Here is a 22869-nt window from a genome sequence, read left to right as displayed (position 1 = left end):
AGGAGGCAGACTATGCTGGTCTCCTTATCCAAGTCCCTGACTGACTGGGGAAGAGGAGAGCCTAGCCCCACCCACTCTGCCCGGCTCCTAGTCCAAGGTCCTTAAAGAAACAGTGTCTGACCTTGTTTGTAACAGCTGAAGGCAAGTGGGGCACAGCCCACCTGCCACACTATGCCTAGCCAAAGGGGATTCTCTGGGATGACTGCCATTCATTCACACTGCCCCTTTGGGAACTATGGTAATACAGATAAACCACCAACAACTTAGTTTTCATTGTAAGCCTTATTCAAGCCTCCTCTCTAAAATCCCCCAAAAGAATAGTCTTTAGTCCAGTTAGATGCAGGATGGAGAAATTTTCTACAAACTCTGAAGTGACTCAAGGAAAGTGGTTCTGGAGTTATAAACAACCTACACAGAGCTGGTAAACACAGTTTCAAGACTCTTCTAGCTTTGTTTGCAGCTGCATAGCAAAAAATTGAAAGGGGAAACAGATTATATCTACTGCACTGGATCCCACTAGCTGAGGCCTATCATTTTGTACAGTGACGTCACCCATCAAAATTAAGCTATTTAGTAATTTTTCCAGAAAAGTAAGCCTTTTCCAGAAGGCTTATTCTAAGACTAATGGAATATTATGGATCCACGGATAGTGACTCCAGAGTTCAGGATGCACTGAGATTTGCACAACTTTAAATCTTCCATTTCACATTTTAATGATTGCAGGGATTAGGGATGGGGAGAGGAGACGGCTGGGCACAGGTATGAGAGGAGAATGGGAAGGGCAGATAGGTTGAGCAAGGTTTAGTGAAACAGCTGATTTGAGCTGGAAAGTGTAGGGTGAGGGTAGGAGCCGGGGAGAAGAGGATCACGTGTTGGGGGAAGGAGAGGCCTGAGTTGAATGAGAGGTGTCTAAAATGAGGTATCAAGGGCTCTGTACAAGACTCCCCATCCCGATACACTCTCTCATGGCACAGAGTAGCACTGCAGCATCTCTGCTTCAGCTTCCCTTACTTCAGCTATAGATCTGACGTGGCCCATGGGCCAAGCCACTACAGACAGTTCCCCCTATCCCAGGGTAATGAGTTCTTTAGACAAATCCAACAAAAGCACAAAACTAATCTTCAGCCCAACCAGGCTCAGCTTCCAGCTCCTTTCTTTACAGGCAGGCCCCCAGCCATCTGGACTAGGCCCCACTCTCCTACAACGAGCTCAGGCTGAGCAGAGTCCTCAGACAGGTCCTGACTCCCAGCCAGGCTCCTTGCTCCCTGTAGGCACAGCCTGCCTGCTCTTCTTCCCAGTCACTTCCCAACTGCTGGACAATGGGGCTTTCCTCCTCCTAGGTGCAGTGCAGCAGATGTAGCAGGGCAGGCAGGACTAATTGAACAGGGTTGACTGGCTCCAGGCTTGCCAGCCCTGAAAGGGGCAGATCACCCTGTTGCAGGCTCCCTATGCTGCTGCTGGCTTGGTGTTTCAGGAATGGTTGATGCCCTATTGTCGTGAATCAGCAGCCCCCTTCCCCAACCCAGGCCTTCCAGAAAGCTCCAGTTCTCCCCCAGCTAAAACCCTCTTCACCCTACAAGTTCCTGCACATATTCAGTAGATATGAAGCTATGGAAGTGCAAACTAGGGCCATAATAAAATGAACATCATGGGCAGACAGAGCTTTTTCCATGTCCAAGAAAGGCACTTGGCCTCTCATTCTCTGTACATTAAGTTCCATTTCTTTTCTTCTAATCAGCCCTTGAAAGTCAGTGCTTCCAAGAAGCCTTCCATTGCTGATCTTGCTGGCTAACACACAAAACATACTGAGTAGAGTAAGTCCATGTATACCAGACTGCACTGCCAAAAATGGCTTCAGGGAGCATCTCCCTGAGTGATACAAAAAAGATTTTACAACAGGATTCTTTCTAAAATACAGGAAATGGTAACCTTCAAGTTGTGCATGAAATAGGGTCAGAAGCCGCTAAGGAATCATAAGAGACAAGTATTATATATAACCTGACCAGCAGAGAAATGGACAACTGGAATATAATAAGATTATGACATTGCAAATGTATCCTGCTAAGATAAGGGCATATTTTAATGACTGCTGTGAATCAATGTAGAAATGGTTAGCCAATCAACCTGAGTTTCTGGACCTTATGATTTGGGACATGCTGGGGATGCTTTGCTTTGAGCTTTTTGGAAAGTTCCATATTATCACGTGATTGAATGGAGATATAAAACTCTGAGCTTCATTTTAATTTCAATACAATTGACTTATTACAGTGTTACAATAGAAATATGCAAGGAGCCCCCAAGCGTTTTTCTTTTCCTGCTAAAGAATGTTTCACTCACCGTTTGGACAGAACAGCTCTCTTGCTAAATTGTTCACAATGCAACTTATTACAGAATAGAGGTACCCTCTGGGTACGATTGAAATTTATATGCAAGGAATGCCAAGTGTACGGGATAAACCATAGGGAGGTGGCAGAAGGCAGATAAGCAACCTAGGAGGTTTAAGTTGCAAGATCTTAAGCGATAGAAAGATTCATTCTATAATTTACATTACAACCAGTTTCATTTTCAGAATAGATAATGAAGGGCTCATACAAATAAGTATTTGAGGCCCAGCCCTCAGAGGTGTTGAGCATCTTCTGGAAGGTGCTGAGCAACCTCAACCCCCTCTGAAGTCAGTGGGATGGTTGGGCTATTTAAAATGATCTATCTTTGCAACACAAGGGGACTAAAATCACAGGTTAATAGCTATTACAGATAATCAGGAGAGGAGGGGAGAAGAGGAGACTTGAGTTCATAACATTGGTCCCATTTTGACAAACTAACCTGGTACTTCACTGGGAATGTGAGTTTCAGTTATGTTATTTTAAAGGAAAACTGTATTTAAAAAATACAGATAACTTCATCTAGTGGCAATACTGTGGAAGCAAATATCTGAATTTTAAAAATCAAGTTAAGACACACTAATTTAACTTAAATTTATTCTAAAATCAATAGTTAAAATCCGTACAATCCCTTATACTGGTTTAGTTTAAATATGTCCCCAATGCGTGCTACACAGGGGTTTGCACTGGTTTAATGATATTGGTGTAAATTCACCGCTTAGATTATGCCAACGTAATTGTAACCCACACACCTCCTGGGTATGGTGTTCTGTCCCATCTAGTGGGGAAGTGGGGGGGGAGGGGTGGGAGAAGGGGAGGAGAGAGATCTCTCTCTTTATATATACACACACACACTAAGCTCCAGAGGCCTCAGGTTTGATCCCGCCTGATGAGGACCGGGGTCTGTTGGTGTTACACAACTTTCTCCTGTAGACATGTCCTTAATCTGCTAAATGACACTACCTTTGTCACCAACTATGGGTCCAGTCCTGATCTTCCAAATGGGTCAAATTCACCCCCATGATAATAATTCCATAGCTGAAGTCTTGGTACAGTTGATAGAATTATAGCAAGGATGAATCTGTGTGATATAATGCAATGGGAGTTTTGCTTGAGCAGAGGAATTCAGGATGGGGCCGCAGTGGTGGCAGACTTGGCTTTCAGCAGGGAAATACCGCATCAGGAAGATGGCAGACATCAGCACTTGTCACATTTAAGGAGATATTAGAGATAGACTAAGATGGGGAGAGTCTAGTTATGAAAACTCCTCAGGTATCTTTTAGTTGGAGTCAAGTTCCATTTTATCCACACCAAACTGAAGTATTTGAACTAATCACTGCAGTTACCTTTAATTTTCCCAGCCCAGCAGCACTGCAAGAGGAGATAGAAGAGTAACAAAGAACTTCTTAAACAGCCCTGCTTGGAATTTAGTTAACCTACATGCTATGAAACAGGCAACAATATTTGAAAACATTCAGTACAATTTAAATCATCTGGACATTAAGGAATTCATTCTCTCCTCTTCAAACTCCAGCAACTCTCATAGAATGGAAAAATCAAAAGCATGCTGAAAAAGTGGGGGCTGCAAAAGGAAAGATATAAAACCTTCAACAGAAGCCCTGAACCTCCTAGCATAATAGAGAGCACAATATGTGGCAGAGAAGCTAGAAGGAAACATCAGGAGAGTGCGCAAGCAGTGAGCACAGTCCATAAAGCCACAATGAATGGTAATGACAGGCAATAAAATACCCTTTTAAAAATCCAGCAAAGGATAAAAAGACTGTAGTCTGTGGTGCTGACTGGCAATGCTGTAGCTGCAAAACATAAAGCATGGCAAGAAAGCACAACTAAAAATTATTCAATCATACCAAATGTTTGCAGTGAATCTAGGCCAAGCAAGCAATCAAAATCAAATAGAAACAAGGTATATATAATCCAGCAGTAAAAAGATTGAGAAACAATACTTGCCAAGACATTTTAATACTCCTTAAGCTCACAATTTTCAAAATCATTAATAGAACCATAAAAAAGTGAGGAAAGCATCACAGAACAGTTTAAACAAATGCATGGTTGTAATTCTACCCCTAACTTACCAATGTTTATGTAATTTCTCTCATGTTACACAAGAATCCTAGAGAGAGCATCGTAAAATACAGTGTATTTTCCTTACTGGCTTAAGTATCTTTCCATCTAATTATTCCTGATGCTTCAGTTATGGAAAGGAAATCCACACATCCAGGCAATATGGAGATATTTTTGCCCTTAAGGTGGAGTTCTATTTGGGCAAGTGCCACAGTCTTATTCCAAAGACCTGCTTTCTGGGTCATGTCTACTCACCTCACTGATTAAAGCCTCAAGCTTTCAGACTACTCACAGTATCTAAAGTTAAGCACCTGCTTAAGTCTTTATAGGACCAATACCTAAATACATGGTGGGTTTGTTGGTTTTTTTAACTCAGCAGTCTATTAAAAAAAAAAAAGCAGCCAGCCCGTAGTTTAAAAACTGCTCTACGACCTTTTTAATTTTATATGCCAGCAGTCTGGTTCCATTTTGGTTTAGGTGGAGCCTAGTCTTCCTGTATAGACTTCTCCTTTCCCCAAAGGTTCCCCAGTTCCTAATAAATCTAAAACCCTCCTTTGTACATCATCATCTCATACATGCACTGAGACCCTGCAGTTCTGCCTAACTGGCGCTTGGAGCTGGAAGCACTTCAGAGAATGCTACCATTGAGGTCCTGGATTTTAATCTCTTACTTAGCAGCCTAAATTTGGCCTTCAGCACCACTCTTCTATCTTTTCCTATGTCACTGGTATCTACATATACCACATCTACTGGCTCCTCCCAAGCACTGCACATAAGCCTGTCTAGATGTCTTGAGAGATCTGTAACCTTCTCACCCAGCACGCAATTCACCATGAGGTTCTCTCGGTCATCACAAATCAAGCTATCTATATTGCTAGTGATTTGAATCTCCCATTACTATTACCTGTCTCTTCCTCATAACTGGGATTCCCTCCCCGGAGAGGTATCCTTAGGGAGAAGGTACGTCCCAACTATGAGATCATTTCTTTCTGCTCCAGTTTGATGTTCTCCTTCTCTGAGATTTTTATCCTCCTGGACAGCACACAGGCTGTCAGATTGGGGGTGTGTCCCCTCTCCTGTGTCCCAGAAAGTCTCATGGTGATGACAGAGATGAGATGAGGTATATTTGTTGACAGTCCCCCATTGCGGACTCTTGAGGACTAGGGCATCATGTTTTCAGTGCGGGGGTCCTTAGCTGTGACACTAACTCCCTCAGGTGGTCTGCCAGTGCCCTTCAGAGCTCAAGGCAAGGCACTTCTTTTGGATCAAGTATCTGACATGCTTGTTGCTGGAAAATTTTCATTTAGGGTGGCACAGTAGAAGGAAGGGGACTGTTTGTGCTATATAATGCGGGCAGTTTCATGTAATGCCTTTTAGGAGTGCAAAGGCCATAGCAATAGGTGTGGTAAAAAAAAGTCATTCAAATATGCATGAACAAGGGAGAGAAAGGAGGAAGTACACAAGCAGACAGCTTCTAAGAAGGCAGGGAAGTTTCAGAAGGAGGCAAGACATGCTTTTGTTTAGCTGTAAAGATGTAGACTTTTTCCTGTCTGGATCCATGCTCACTGTATGTATCCATGCTCATTGTATTTTCAATGTAGAAAATCAATTAAGACAATAACTAAATGGCAATCCCATTGAGAGATGTTTACTAAGTGATTAAATGTTTCAACCCCCTAATGTTTGCATGCTTTGGGATGGGGCTTTGAAAGAATATATGCACATAGAATTAATGTTCAAATAATTCCCCACTCTCTTGGAACCAATATGTAATTATGAAATACGGCAACATTTTAGGTTTGAATATTTGTCTCAATTTTTCCTTGGCAAGATAAAACTGTATGCAGTTACTTGATTTCATACATTTGAATACAAATCATACGACCAAGCAAAGGAACTCATCTCCCCCAACTGAGGAGAAAGCCCCTTCAGAGCACGTCTACAAAAATCCACTTTTTGCCCGGCCTTCATGCTAGGGCCTGCAGAAGGGTTACACCGCTCCTTGCACAGTGACACTACTCTGCCTCTGTCTTTGGGACAGGGAACAGGGTTTCTGCTCTTGCTACTTTATTCACTCAGTCACAATCTAGAGGTGGGCCATAAAGCCCCTAATCCAAATCCCAAGCCAAAGTAGCTAAGGCCCATCATGCTGTACTCATTAATGACTAGTAGTAGCTCCATCACCATGATATCTAGGTAACATTTCCTACCACAAATTTTTTCTGCCATCATAGACAGTGAAGTAGATGTGAACAAGAGCACAGCATGCAATACATATACATCTTAACCCACTGGACAAACAAGCCTCCTGGCAACTCTCAATGCTGCCAGCAAAGATTGGGAATAAATCCAGTCTTTAAATCAATCTCCCTCTACTAATTCAGCCCATTAGAGAAAAGAAATTCTCATGTCATTGCCCTCTGACTGGCCTACGGGTAGCTTTTGTGTATAACAGATAGAGTTCATTGCATTCTCCCTTGGATAGCAGTCTAATCAGAGAAGTGGTCTGAGAGCGAGAGATCCTGCATTCTACCCTCCATTTACATTGACTGTAGGCATTTAGGACCAGATTCACCAAAGCACTTCAGCATGTGCTTAACTTTAAAGTGCTATACATTCCTACTCCAGTTTCTTTCTGTAGTTTCTCCAATACCCCAGCTGGGAAACAGTGAGCAAATCCTGACTTTTAAGTGGAAGTCACTGAGTGCAAAATGCTGTTTTTGTAGGGAAAGACATTTTGTCTCAATACAGTCCATTGGGGAGGGAGGAATAGAGAAGAAAAATAGTGAATTCTCTCTCCCTCACCCCCCAGGTAATATATTGTGTTATGTATTTTAATGAGATTTGGGGAGATTGAATGGACTTCTAAACAACACCTACCCTAGACTCAAAAAAATGTAACTGGGACATTCTTTGCATGCATACGTAGTGGCGGCTATAGTTATGAAGAAGTTTACACAATTTCCAAGAAAACAAAGAAGTAGGGAATAGGGGAAAAAAACAAAACAAAACATTCCTCTTTACTATTCAAGGTCCATGAATGGAGTGGGGAATTTGCACTCTTCTTTATTCATTAAAATAGAAACTGCCATCACTTTAATGAACAGCCTGAGGGTGGACAAAGTGCCTTGAATAGCTACGTACCATAGAGTACTTGGCATCCTCTCACTGAAACATCATGTGGGATTGCAATTGTGGGGTTTTTCCAGTGAATAGGAAGTGATCAAAGATACCACTGCACCAAAAAGAATTAAAACAGGCAACATTGCATCAAGTTACAGCCAATGTCAATCATTATATGCCTGAATGCACAATATCCTTTAAATAACATTATAGACATGCTGTGGCATTCAAAATATTCACTGAATTTCAAATTAAAATGCAAAAGGCATGTGCCCCACTCCTCTGGCCAGAATAGTGAATTCTAGGCATTTCTTTCCAAATATATCTGCAATACAATGTCCTTCGTCAGCTCAAGAACATGCGTATTTTATGTGGGGCTGGATGATAGGAACCAGTAATACTAAATGGATGTCAATAGGCTACCTTTGGATTTTGACCTGATTGATGTGAAATGCTGAGCACTAAGTATAACTAGTAAAGATGAAGTTAAAGAAGGAGGGAGGGAAGGGAAAAACCTAATTATGGAATGATCACCTTTACTACGGTGAAAGAAAACAAACAATGCAGGACTTGAATTCATTGTTGTGTAGATGAGAGTTCCTGGCATATAATGCCAGACAGATCTATTTACTGGGGAAAAGCGGTGCTTTATTTACATGCTAAACAGCACTACCTCCTAGCTTTGGTCTGTAGGGGGGTTGAGGGAGGAGCCGCAAAAGGTATTGCACATTACCCTGTTTCAACAAAGAAAGGGGAAAAACAAGATATACAATTAACAGGAGAAAATCCTCATAACATGCCATTCCACTAAGGTGAAATGCAGCAGATTCTCCCAAACATTATGGGGAGCCCTAAGTCATTTCTCCTTTTTTAACATCTCAGTGAAGACATAGCAGGGGGAAACTTTATGAGTCTAGAAATGGCAAGAGGAAAGGGGAGCACTTAACCTTGAAAACCTCTATGAAAACAGATTGCAATTCAATCTTAAGGGAAAAAGTAAAAATGTAACCTCTGGCACAGTCTACAGATACAAGACATGAGCAAGGTAATGTACGCAGCACACTGCACAATAGTTGGATGAAGGATGGAGAAGGCACGTTTAGAGTCAGTGAAAAAACAATTAATGTAGCCAAAGAAAAAAGGAAAACTCATTCACTATCACTTTCATTTTGGAGCAAGTGGGCCAGTCCTGCTCTAACTCCCATCTTGCATAAACCAATGTTGCCAAAGTGTAGATCAGCCCAGAATCTGGCTCAGTACTTGCCTCAAATAACCTAAATCTGGAATAACCCACAGCAGTTGAACAAACGTTCCCATATCATAGTGATAAAGCCAGCATTCTGTTAAGCTTTGGAACCCAGTAGATCCTTTGGATGGTTTTAAAGTGGAATGCTTTGGTCTCCAGGTTTATAGAACCTTTTTAGGTGTTGCTAAATATAGGGATACTTAACTTTTCTTATCAAACTCCCATACATTTTCCAAATCTGCAACTGATGTGTTATCTAGTCTCCCTAAATGACTTGTACTTACAGTAATATACCACCTATGGCTAATGCCCATTTATATGAAGTTCTTGTTTGCCACCATCCTCTATATGGACGTCTGATCTGAATGCAGATCTCCTCACAGACTTCTTCTTAACCAATGACTCTGTGTCTGGGACTATTTAAATTAGCCTAGTTTTGGCATTTCTTTTGCTACATTAAATGAATTTGATTTGTTTGCAGAGATAATCCACTCAATTGTTGTAAGAAGTCTGAATTTGCTCCTTGATTGAATTGTTTAGCTATAAAGCTTTTATTTAATATTTGCTTAGAGTCTGAAAAATACCACAGCCTTATATTATGTGTTCATCTTTCCTTAGAATTGAAGAATTAATTTTAAAACATCCAGTAAAAGATTAGCCTTATGAATAAGAAATGGAGAAGGAAGAAAGTGCTTAATAGAGTAAAACGTAGAACTGATTAAAGAGGTAGCATGGTCTAGAGGACTGAGAGCCAGGAATTTGTAAGTTCTACTTCTATACTCACTCTTTGCCTTGGGTAAGTTACTGAGCCCCTCTGCAATGGTTCAGTATCAGATTTTAAAATTTTATTAAATATAATTTTTTTAACATTAGCTAATACATAGGTCGGGAAAGAGTGTCTGTACATCTGGGTATAGTGCTTAGATTATCCACAAATATAAAGTTTGTTTTTCAAAGTCACTTGCCAGCCATATTTCACAGGGGAGTTATGAAAATTAAAACACATTTTTAAAGCATTTCACACAAGTACAATTCTCATCAAAGAGCAGCAGAGAATATAAGAGGGCCAAAGCAGCTATGGATGAAGTGCACCAAGCATACCTTTGCATTTCCCAGTCCTGCTGCTACGTGTGGGGCCAGTCCCCTTGTACTGATATTAAATATTTGAGGGGAATTTGTATAAGAGCTTATAGAGCCCTCGAGGATCACACTTGCGCAGGGATCCAATATGCCAGTAAAGTATGCCAGCTTTAGAACCAGACTGGGTCAGTGATGCAGCTCGAGGCAGCCATGCCATATGGGAGAACATGCCCAAATTCTGCATTCTATACTGAGGCTAGCATTTCATGGAAGTGTTAATATAGGACCAATAGAGGGTTTCCAAAAGGGGCTAAGGGAGTTAGGCACTCAACTCCTTCCAGTGCTTTCAATATGAGTTGGGAACCTACTTGACTTAAGCACCTTTGAAAATCTCAGCCTGAGAGAGGAGAAACAAAAAAAAATACAGGGTGGAATGTGGAAGACAGAGCTAAGAACATGGGGAGCAAAGAAAGAGAACAGAACAAGAGACCTAACATCAAGAAAATGGGAAGGAGTTTTCCCCCATAGATTATAACAACAGCTAGCTCTGGTAGCTAACTGAAATGGTGTATTTGATGTCTAGGACACAAACCATCGTAAAAGACAGTACACTGAGAAACAACTGATCAAATTCAGTTCTTGGGATCCTCCAAAATAAGGGAGAAAATACAGACTGCATGGACTTTTACTTTTTCCTTATGGACCACAAAAAGAACAAACACTAAACTATAATATAGGCAGTGCAGGTCCTTAATTTTATTCTCTAAATAATGGCTTTATATTTGAAAGCTTAGTGTGCCTTTACTGCACCCCAGGTCACAATTTAATCTCTCTTTAACCTTAATTTAATGCCCAATTTAATCTCAATATGACAGTTAATAATTAAGAGAATTCATGTGGTGCTGCTTAATGTTTGATTGTGTTGGTCATGTACATCATGTATGGTACTGTATTTTTTTAGATCATGCAATGTAGGGCAAAGTCCTGCAAACTGCTGAGCATCCTAAACTCCTGTTTGAAGCACCTCAAACATCTCTCATCCTCTCCAGGATTGGGCCTTAAATGAACTACATCATATGATGCATTTGCCTCAGACAAAAACTATAGTTTTAACACATCAAGAGAAAAATTCTCACTGGAAATAAGTAGTAAAAAACTACTGAGGGGTGACAGTTTTAGGTTCCAGGTTAGAATTTGTCTAAATAGCAGATTTTCTATTAGAACATCTGTTCATTTTGCTCTTTGATAAACTTTATGTATACTGGCAATATCCACCAAGCAGACAAACTGACAGAAACCTGCAGACATATCTCCACTGCTACAGTGATCAATACTCCCCATAGCACACCTTTCAAGATTCCTGGGTCCTACATGAGCCTATCACATCATGTGGTGTATCTCATCCAGTGCACTAAATGCCCCAATAACAAGTATGTGGGTGAAACCAGACAATCACTAAGCTCTTGAATGAACCCACATAGAAAAATACCATGTAACCCATGGGCAAATACTTTTCACAAAACCATCACTCCATATCTGACCTCTCAGTCCTTGTCCTCAAAGGAAACCTACACACCTTCAAAAGACAAGCCTGGGAGCTTAAATTCACAACTTTGCTAAACACTAAAAACTATGGTCTTAATGAAGACACTGGATTTATGGCTTACTACAACAATCTGTAACCCACTCACCCCACGTTTTTTGTCCTATGAACGGCAAAAGTGTTAATAGTCCACTTCACTTTGAATGGTCACTCACAATAGGCATGATCTACTTATGCTAAACAATCTGTTCCATCATGTGACACTGACTACCTTTCCCAGACCTGAAGGAGAGCTCTGTGTAGCTCAATCACTTATCTCTTTCCCCCAAAGAAGTTGGTCCAATAAAAGATATTACCTCGCCCTCCTTGTCTCTCTAAACTGACACCGTCAGAAGTCCAATCTAAACTTATATGGTGCATTGCCTTCGTGTTACATGGGAATGTCCAGATTCATAGTCCATCTTGGCCAATAGCCTGTGTGAGTGGCTGTATCACATACTTCAGAGGAAAGTGCACATTGGGATACTCTGCCTCCAGGGAATGTTCCTCCTCAGTTTTTCTACTTAACCCATTGGGTTGAAGTATTCTCTAGAGCAGCTGTGCAGGCACTGGACTGGGACTTAGGAGACCTGGGTTCTATTCCAGGCTCTGACTCTGCCACTTGCCGAATGTCACCCAGCAGGCCAGTCACTTCATCCCCATGTGCCTCAGTTTCCCCATCTGTAAAATGGGACTAATAACACTGACCTTCTTTGTAAAGGTCTTTGAGATTGATAGATGAAAAGTGCTATCAGAACTAGTTATTATTATAATCTATGGGAGAAGACTCCTTCCTATTTTCTTATAGGCTATGTTGGCAGTGAGATAAAGCTAAGGCAGGTACCATACAGCCTCACTTTCCTTTCAGCTTTATAGGGCACCAAGCACCTCACTTGATTGGACTTAAGTTGTTAGCAAATTTTCCCACAATGGGTTTTTCCATTTATTCATTTTACTTTCATCCAGGGGGCAGATTCTGCTTTCAGTTATACTGGTATAAATCCAACATTGAAGTCAACAGATTTTCACCAATGTAAGTGAAGAGAACATCTGGCCTAAGGTGTATACTGCAGACTGACATGTGCAAGTGCTGTAGTTTGTATTTGGAAGCCACAGATGTGCATTTTGTGAGCAACATTTGCAAAGCGTCAAATAGTTTGACCATTGCATGTTGTCATAGGGTCCCACTCCATAGCAAGCCCCCTGTGCCCAGAAGCAACTCACCAGCTGGCACCCTCCTGTGGATAGATGTGGTGTTGCTTGTCCTTCCCCTGGTCACCGCCTCCTGTTAGCTATCTCTGTCTGGTCTTCTGTGGCCTAGCCCTCTAGCCAGATCACTTAAAAGTTCAGTCGCCCTCCAGGATATTCAAAGTCCAAAATACACACTCCCTCGTTAACACAAACAAAATGTCTTTCACCCCTCCTGAACTGAGCTCCTCTTATGGAACACTGGGCCCTCAGATGGCTTCCCTGGAGTGTGGGTAACTCAGGCAGCTACTGCCTCTGTCCTTAAGCCAGGACACTCCAGCTCTCCTCCTGGAGCTAGGTGTACTTCAGATAGTCAGCAGCATCACCAGCCTTCCTGCTGGAGCTGAGTAATTTAGGCAATTAGTTCTTCCTTCCTCAAGCCAGGTGTCCCCAGCTCCTCCCAAATGGTGTCTTTTAGCCTGCTATGGGGCCTTAACTAGCTTCTCCCTCAGCTGGCCCTACTTACTCCTCAGGTTCAGCAGATTTGACAACCTTCTACTATGGGTGTCTGCCCTGTCACAGGTGCCGATTTTCCAAAGTGCCGGGGGGTGCTTGACCCCCAGCTCTGACCCAGGCCCCGCCCCCACTCCACCTCTTCCCCCAACACCCCCCCGCCTCTTCCCACCCCTCTCCACCCTCTCCCCTGAGTGTCCTGCGTCCTCACTCCTCCCCCCTCCCTCCCAGTCTCCTGCCTGCATGCCACGAAACACCCGTTTGCGGCAGGCGGGAGGCACGGGGGGGGGGGGGAGGGGAAAGGAAGAGCTGATGGGGGACTGCCGGTAGGTGCTCAGCACACACTATTTTTTCACCTGTGAGTGCTCCAGCCCCACACCACCCACAGAGTCAGCGCCTATGTGCCCTGGTATATGGCAATTGGCAGCACATATGCTATTTCCCATCTCATTCCCAAGTGGTTGGGTGAGAGGCAGGGTGACCATATTTCGCAAAGAGAAAATGGGACACTACGTGGGGCTAGCCTAAGGCCTCCCCGCTTCCCCCCATGGGCCTGGCCCAAGCTGCTCGCCCAAGCCCCCCTCCCTGCATGAGGCTCGGGCTGGCGTCGCTGCTCACCCAAGCCCTGCCTCCCCCCCGCGTGGGGCTGACATCACTGCTCGCCTCCTGCACTTTCCTCCGCACCCCATTATTGGCAAGAGCAAGTGGGACAAATGCCCACTTTTGCCAAAAAAGTCAGGATGGCCGCGACAGGGCTTAAAAAACGGACTGTCCCGGACAAAAGGGGATGTATGATCACCTTAGTGAGAGGGGATCCCTGCCCAGCCCTCTCTGCAAGGCTCCTGGAGCTGGGCCCTTAAAAATACAGTAACAGGGTTTCCTCCCAACCACCATTCATTCCCCTGACCACTTCCTCTCTATCCATATCCCTCATAGGTCCTTATATTGGACCTCTGAAACCTTTAAAGGGCCTTGAAACATGCTGGGATGGACTAACCACTAGGTACTCCTGCCTTGAAGGGGCAGATTGCCCCATCACACTTTTATTTATATTTGTACTCTTGCTTTGTAATGTACAGTAGGGAGGCTATTTAAAATATATATGTTTGTCTAAAACTTGTTCCTTAGCTTTGCACAGAGAAATACCATAGGCTGAAAAGCAGAATAAATAAAACTGCATTGTACTTAACAATCATGCCCTACAGTGATTTATACATTAAAACTGTTTAATCTAAAACAAGATTAAAAATATTGCACCTCACTGAAATATTTTCCCTTAGTAGAAAGCACTCAGATGGAAAATTTCATACATTGCTACTGATTTTGTGCCTGAACAGTTTTCACATATTTTTCTAAAACTTAGTTGTGTCAAATGATTTATTCTCCTCTAATAATACAGTACAAGTAGCTAGGAAGATGCAAGTGCTGAAATGGTTGATGGCAGTTAGCCAACTAAGTGGTCTACTGTATTCAGATTTTTTGTGCTTACCCATACTAATCCTTTTTCTTTTTAAATGGACTAATGCTCTACACAGCAGGAAGTGTGTACTAGCTTGTGGTATGCCACAGTGAGAACTTCTAAAATGCACAGTTACATACTCAAATTTAGCCAAATGTGAACTGCAGGACATATCTACTAAGAATCCCGGATGAGGGCGAGAGAGGAAAAACCACCCTATACTCTTCCCCTTTTAAGGAATTAGGTATTCCAGGCAAGTTGTCACATTGTGCCTTATTTAACAACCTATAAAAACACACCTGGTGCAAGGGGAAGACCAGTGAGAGGAAAGGTATACTGCTTTACTGCCATCTAATGGTGATGGTACATTGCAATTAGCTAAAGATAAGTGGCAAGTTTTTATGCTTGTATAAAAAAAAAAGTTATAGGCAGGAAATATTCGGTTTCACAGTGCATGAACTGATTCTGTTACGTATATGCTGCTGCTGGCTTCAGATTCTTCTGGCTTTACATTTTTTGCTGTTACACATATTGGCATCTGGTGATAATGAACCAATGGCAATACTAATATCAGAGCTTAATTTGTGCCAGGGCTCTTCCCAGGGCTAAGCCCCGACACCTCGAGGCTTGGCAGTTCATATCCCCAGCACCTCTGGGCTTGCTGCATCAGTCATGAATGTAAAAAAATTGCTTGAGCCCTGGCACCTCTTTCATTACAAATTAAGAATTGACTAATACACATGTTCAGAACACATTAATATTATAGGAGAGGAAGCAGCATGATTTCCTGTCAGAAGAAGCAAAAACGTAATACAAAATATGACCACCTACGCTTATTTCTAGAGTAGTAAAAGAGTATCCTAAAAAGATATGGGTGAGGAAGAAGACATGCAGCCTCAGATATCACAACAATTTAGCATGATGTTAACACAAATGCAATGCTCAAGGGTAGACAGAGTTGGAGACTTGTGTAAATAGTAGAGCTCACTGAAAAAACAGTAACATTTGGCAGGAATTTTTCAAACTTTTACTTGATTTTTAAATTTAAAAAATATATATATACCTATATTTTGTGATTTCAGTAAAACACTGGAATCATCGAAATATTTTTATCTGCTCTACAGATAAATAACTGAAAAGATTAATTGAAGGGGGAATTTCTTTGGTCAAACTCAAATTTAAAAAAAAAAAAAATTATAAACTTAATATCCAGAGCATTGTCTGACACTAGTAATTACCTTGCAACTAGAGAGGAGACAAAGTGGTAGCAGGACACAGGCCATTCAAGCTGCTGGCGGTCAGTAAAAAAGACAAAATACTGAAAAATATGTAGCATGGAAGCATCTTACAATGCAGTCCCTAGTTATGGTATGCATACTGTGTTAGCTACTTCTGCTTCCTTTGGAGTTATTGGGCATTTTGCCATTGGCCAACAATGGGAGCAAGATCAGGCTCTTAGTAATGGAGTATAATATTGAGTTCAAGGTATAAATGAAGGCACATTATTTTAACAGTAGCCATTGGAGCTAGTGAATACTAACCCCTGTTGTGATGGGATATAACTTAGTATAATTTTGCCCCATGCCAGAGGCCAGGAAATAAAGATCTTACCAGCATTCCCGTGTGTCGCAACTTTATTGGAATTAATTTCGGAGAGCTACATCAGTCACAACAGGCAGCTGCTATTTTTCCAATGCAAAAATCTCGAGAAACACTGCTTGTTTGTTTTTAATCAGTTGGAGTGAAGACCAGGGGCAGCCAGAATTTATAGGCATCCTTGTCAATTTCAGCAGAAGGCCCTTAATTGCTACTCACAAGAACAGAGGTCATCTCCTCTGTGGCCAGTACATCAGGTGCCCCACTCTGGGCTATGACATCAGTTCAGGAACATGCATTTGTCTATATGGATTTTTAAAAATTAAATAAGAAAAGAAAAAACAATGTATCCAAAGTTGCTAAAAAAAAATAAAGGTTTGCGTATTATATCTCATGCTCCCAGTTTACTACACTTGTTTAAGGAAGTTTGAATTCTAAAACATTTGTTCAACAAATAAATGTACAACTGAATGGACCGCTTTTCTGGATATTTTTCAGAATTTAGGACCCAATCTTCAAAAATTACATAGGTGAATAATCCCATGAATTCAAACAGGATTAATCTGTTGAGTGAAGAGTCTACAATAAACACAGATTTGCAGCATTTGATGTATGCTCACTAGTTAAACTCTAGAAGTCTTTCTCCTCCATTGTAATTTGGAATAGTAGCCATGTGAAGTCCATGGCTGAAATGGACAGAACAACATGAGGCGCTACATTAAAATTCTGTGCTATTTCCCCGCTCCCCTCCCCCACAAATACAAATTAATATCTAGCAGTAAGTGAACTGGTTTTGGCAGGCTTATAAAAAGGTTGAGAAGCAGTCTGGCCAACTCATGATCTAATCACAAGTCTTGTGTTATTAAAGCCCAAACTCCTACAGTCATGTGAAGGTGTGAAAATTATGAAATGTCGAAACCTTTTTTCTTTCAAGAAAAGCTGTGTTTCTAGCCCTCTTTGCAGTAGAGAAAGACAAGACTCTTAGCAGCTCAAAAACCAGAAAAGCAAATAAAACAATCCCACAATTATTACTTTTAAGTTAACTTCATGATTTTTTTGGGGGTGGGGGGAGGAAGGAGTGCTAACGTGTGATTTTTAAATCCTTAGGGTTGAAAATACTGAGGGAGTACATGCCAAATCTCACTCCCCTTGCATGTGAGTAATCCCACAGTCAATCATTTACAGTGTCTACACCAAGGATTTTAAGAGATTCTCCCATCATTGTTCCAACCCTGATGCAACTCCACTAGCAACGTTGAAAGCTCTAATGTAGACAGAGCTCAGGCTTTTTTACCACCATCTCATCTAACCCTGTCCTGAGTGGGTCTAGACAACACAGTGGTAAAAATGCCAGCAGCCAGTGTACATTAGTGCTTCCAACTACTTCCAGTATTGGTGGTGGACTTGAACCACTGCTACAGCAAAGTTGGGAGAACTTCTGAAAATCCTCACTCTGGACAAGGCCAGAGGGACTGCTCCTGTAACGATGGTGGCATCTGTGCTCAATAATCCAGATCAAAGCTGGTGACTCACGATTTATTAGATAAATGTAATCTGTTTTTCTGTTCAAGTCCATTGTCCAGTTGTCCACACTCATCTTGAGTTTATCCTTATTCAAATGATCACTGAGTGCAACAGGAACAAGATTGGCTTAGCTTTTCACTACTAAGTATTCTATTATGATCATAACCCTGCCACAGTTACATGATGTACGTTACTAAATAAAAGGAGAGGTTTGAAATAAAGGCTTTGCATACAAATTATAATGAAGAAATAATTTCAGTTACTGCAATGATATCCTTGTTTTTAAATCCCTGAATGTCATTCAGCCAAAATTACATATTAGGAAAAAAATAGAGCCTCTAAAGAGGATTTATTAATTGTGTGTAATATGAGTACAGGCAGAATGGGAATAAAACTCAGATGACTGGACGCAGAGGAGGCTAATACTGATAATGACTATGTGCAATATAACTACTTTTTAGTCACACTCAAATGAAATTATTTTTCACAAATTATATTTATACAAAACTGGGAAACGTACCACAATGCTCATAAGCATTGTAGATGCTGAAATCCTGGGGTGATCAACTTTTATGCTGACCAGACATTTTCTGCAAAATTCTTTCATATCACAAATTTTGACAATTGGGGACTCTATTGCTGAGCAGGTGGTAACACAGATGTTCATGTGGTTAATGGGATGAAAGCTTTTCCTTAAATTGATTGAAATCAGGGCCATATCAGCCATTTCCAGGGCAGAACCCACAGAGGAAGCTAAGGAAAGCAAGGAAGATTCCAGGAGACGTCCTCCATGGAGGATTTCCAATTAATGTTGTTTTAAGAGCTATACATCACTGCACAACACTAACCACTAACAAATGGAGTTTATTGTCCCTTATGGTGTTTCTTATACATTTCCTATCTAGTACTGGCCACTGTCAGTAACAGGATGCTGGACTAGAGGACCTCTGCTCTGATCCAGTCTAGCAGTTCTTATGGTTCCCTGAAGAGGAGGCTCTCCCCGGAAGTAGAAGGAATAAATATTGGGTCAAAAGATGTGTGCGTGTCAGTTCAAGAGATTAGAACAGGGCCTCACATATTCAGCTATTTGCTAAAAGTTAGAGGCCTGATCTGAGAGGTGCTAAGCATGTGCAATTCCCATTGACTCCAATTAGAGATATAATGTAATTTTTAAAATTGATATACATATATATTCTGATCTACTGCATTGCCAGGCATATGTTACTGAACATTCTGACCTCATGTTAGTATCCAAAAGTGCATGTTGTAGCGGGGATGGCAGCTGTGTGAAATGCCACTTGTAAAATCAATATCATATTATTTACTTACCTCACAGTTAGATTATATGACCATCCAAGATACATAGAAGACCAGTGACAGAACATCTTTGGTTGTTTTTTTTCTGATTCTATTAAAATATATTTTCTTTCTGCAGCAGGAATGAGGAATAACTAGTGAACAGTTTCATACTATCAGTTAAACCTGAAAGAAAGCTCTCACTTTTTCAGCCTTAGATGTATGGGTGCCGGACTGTGTACTTGTGATTAGCTTGTTCTGGGAGGCAAAGGTGGAATAGAGACTGCAGACTTTTAGAAAAGGACCTATTTTTAGTTACTATTGCAGCTATTCAAAGTAGCATCATCTTTCCTTTTACAATATCAGTTAAGCAATGTTGCCAAACACCACATCAGCTTCTCTGTCAAACATTTCATTCTTCAGTAGTCAGTGGAAAGCTTGAAAGCTACAGTATGTTCTGCCAGGGTCCTCTAGAAAGCTGCTTTGCATTACTTTGCTTAAAAGGCTAAGAGGACTGCCAAACATAATTTGTTAAATATAGTTTTTGTAATTAATTTTTAAATTTTTTCCATTGTTTGGAAAACTTTCAGAGTCTGGAAAGGTTTCAGAGTAACAGCCGTGTTAGTCTGTATTCGCAAAAAGAAAAGGAGTACTTGTGGCACCTTAGAGACTAACCAATTTATTTGAGCATGAGCTTTCGTGAGCTACAACTCACTTCATCGGATGCATACCGTGGAAACCAATAAAGTGAGCTGTAGCTCACGAAAGCTCATGCTCAAATAAATTGGTTAGTCTCTAAGGTGCCACAAGTACTCCTTTTCTTTTTGAGAGTCTGGAAAATGTTTTTTCTTTAACATTTTTGTCTTCAATCATTGGGCAAACACTGGGTTTTGCCCTTCCATCATTGAATAAGCCTGAATTTAGAGAAAGGCAGTTCCACTGGAAATTTTGAAACTGTTTCCTTGGGGTGGAAATTATTTTGTTTTTTGAATCCTGCAAAGCTACTGTGATATTTTAAAATTTTCATACTTCAGCAGCTAATTCCAGTTTGGTCTTCATCTTGGAAATTGGATGTGAATAAATAGTCTCTCATAAATAATATACATTGTTAAGAAGAAGAAGTTAGAAATCTAAATCATCAGCAGACCATATACTCTCGAACATTTACATATATTCAGTGATCATTTAGTTCATGATCTTTAGTGACTATAAAGGAAACAGACAGAATATTATACCAAACAGATGTACCATGATGGAAAAATCCCAGGGAACTGAATAGAGATAAAATCTATATAAATGTAATATGGCTCTATGGAAATTACTCTAAAAAATTGAACTGTAGAGTGCATGAGGGCCTTTCCATAGGTTTTTTTCCAACCAACCTACAGCAGGTATATTCTCTATTAAATTCTATTTGAATGTTGTTTTTTTTAAAGTGGCATAGAAAGATTATAACTGTCTATGAAATTATTTTCCACCATGCCGACTATGAACACTGTCAAAGTTTCAGTGTAACTACACCTATATTTTCCCCTCTGTGGTCCCTCAAGGGCACTCGCTTAAAGGTTCCCAGTTCACTGCTCCTGGGTGGGGATGCACATCTCTCTCCCTTTCTGACCAGGGGTTTAAGCCTGCATAGGTCCCTGATCTATACTGGGATATCCCCAGCAAGCCCGTTTGCCTAAATTGCCAGCAACTGTGCTTTGCATTCTCTTCAAAGGCTATGACCAGTGTTCTGCCAGCCGTTGCAAGTTACCACACAGCTCCTTCTAAGCAAGTACATTTATTGTTAAGGTAAAACCATAATAGAAAAAGCATATAAAAACCAATATAAGAGACCCCACACACACACACATAATTGCTTTCCAGAGGTCATCCGCAACTCCTGCATAGGATTCTGATAAGTGTCAGTCTCTCAAATGCCAAAACTGGGTCCCCTGCTTACAGGTTCACATCAGTCTTTAGATCAGGAACCAGAATCAAGGCTGGGCAGATCAGCTATTTCTTTATACAGCTCGGGCCTTTGATCTCTAGTTTCTGAGAAGAGGTAATCACCAGTCAATGGCCTTCTCCTGTGGGCGTAGCTTCTTTTGCATAAACTGAGTTGTGTGTTCCATTTAACAAGTATTGTCCCAAAAGTCCATGCTTGTCCAGCACATTTCAATATAGTCATTTGAACTCTTTACACTTCCCTAGTCTCATATTCAGAAACATTATTTTACAAAACTGGATCCATTCCATCCTCGTGACACATAAAATTGAGACCCTTGATGTTGCCATATATCATAAGACAGTCTTTTAAAAACACACACACAGTTGGACTCCAGTGAGTAAGTATTTATCAGCTCTTCAGAGGAAGCACCTTGTCTTCTTCCTATCTGCAAAAGCCACCGTTGGCATTACATAAATAAGTACAACAACATAACTGACTACTGGTATTTTATATCTGTATTTAGCAACTTAAAATATATACATTTATGAAAGATATGCACAGATCAGTCTTTGTTTCTCTGTGCCTCTCACACACGATATCCCCCCCCCCACTGTATACTTCTCCCCATTTTCTATTTTATAAAATAATAAAAGCACTTAAAACTAGAAAACAGCTAACAGTCATCAGCTTATTTTGGCCTTGATTCATGACAGATACTGTTGTCTGGTTGTTTATTTTCTTTCAAAACTCTCTAGGCAAAGCACATCAATTAAAAACTCAGTGGGCTAGATCTTCAGATAAACTGGCAACGCTCCACTAAAGTCAGTGGAGTTAGGTCAATATATACTAGCAGGGAAGCTGGCACAGTATCTAACATGATATTAAAAATGCTAAACTCCTACAAAAAGTTCCCCACTCCAGGACGAGTCCCCTTTCATCACCTCCCTCTTCACCCAATCATTTATCACACACACATGCCCCTACTAGAATACCTGGGAGGACAGGACAGGAGAGCATTCCTGCATGTCCCAAAGCAAAACAAATCTGGGATCTGGCAGACCAAAAAGGAGGGAAGAAAGTACAAAGGACAAAGAGAATTCCAAAAGCCAAAGTCCCTCATGGAGAATACCCCCACCTGTTTCAACTGAGGGTATGTCTACACTTACAGAGTTTTTGCACTGTAAGTTTCACCGGTGATAAGGAACCGGTGAAAGTAAAGTGCTGGTTTATGTACTCACTCAATTCCTCAGGCATCAGAGAGAGTGTTCACACTCCCAGGTCTTCCAACGCAGATGAGAGCAGTGCTGTAGGGCAGCTATCTCACAGTGCAGCTCTCTCAACAGATCTTGGGGGGAGGGGGGTCAGAGGGTGAGCGGAAGGCATTCTGGGTCCCTGCTCAGTGCCCCATGCTGCTCTGCTTCATATCTCAGGAGCCCCATTACTTCCTGGTTTCTTCTGCAGCATTTTTTTTTAAAACCTCCTGTTGTCTGGCTGCTTTCCCCACCACATCTACGAACAAAGGGAAAGGGAGCTTCAAACTTCCCAGGGCTCAGTGTTTTCCCCAGGAATTGAAATTTGGGGCTGGGTCAGGGCGAAGGTGGGCTGTATGGCACCATAGTAAAAACTGAAAAAATGTTTCATGACCATTTTATTAGATTTTAAAGTCATCACACAAATTGAAAGTTGGCTACTCAACCCTTCTATGAAGCACTAAGTCTACATCCTTCTTGGTTTCTTGTTATAATTTTGCACAACTCTGTTAATGAACTTCTTAAATGCAATGCATTCATCTTTGGTGGCTTCTTGTATGTCCGGTACGTCCATTCCTTCAGTTGATATGCTCATTAGTTCATTCACATGATCAGG

The 22869-nt window shown here is 41.2% G+C and overlaps 1 protein-coding gene across 3 annotated transcripts in view; it reads right to left on the bottom strand.

The window, feature by feature from the left end:
• Positions 1-22523, bottom strand: part of LOC125639493 (uncharacterized) — an 84214-nt gene extending 61691 nt beyond the window's left edge. For all 3 annotated transcript variants that reach the window (XM_075131026.1, XM_048856715.2, XM_048856716.2), the window contains exon 1: positions 22242-22523. The gene's annotated coding sequence lies outside the window, so the exon portion shown is untranslated. The remainder of the gene's footprint in view (positions 1-22241) is intronic.
• Between the last annotated feature and the right edge of the window lie 346 nt (positions 22524-22869).

This window comes from Caretta caretta, chromosome 7, assembly GCF_965140235.1.
Source record: "Caretta caretta isolate rCarCar2 chromosome 7, rCarCar1.hap1, whole genome shotgun sequence".
Taxonomy (NCBI): Eukaryota; Metazoa; Chordata; order Testudines; family Cheloniidae; genus Caretta; species Caretta caretta.
The sequence above is the reverse complement of the archived record's forward strand: the minus strand, read 5'-3'. Positions and strand labels throughout refer to the sequence as shown.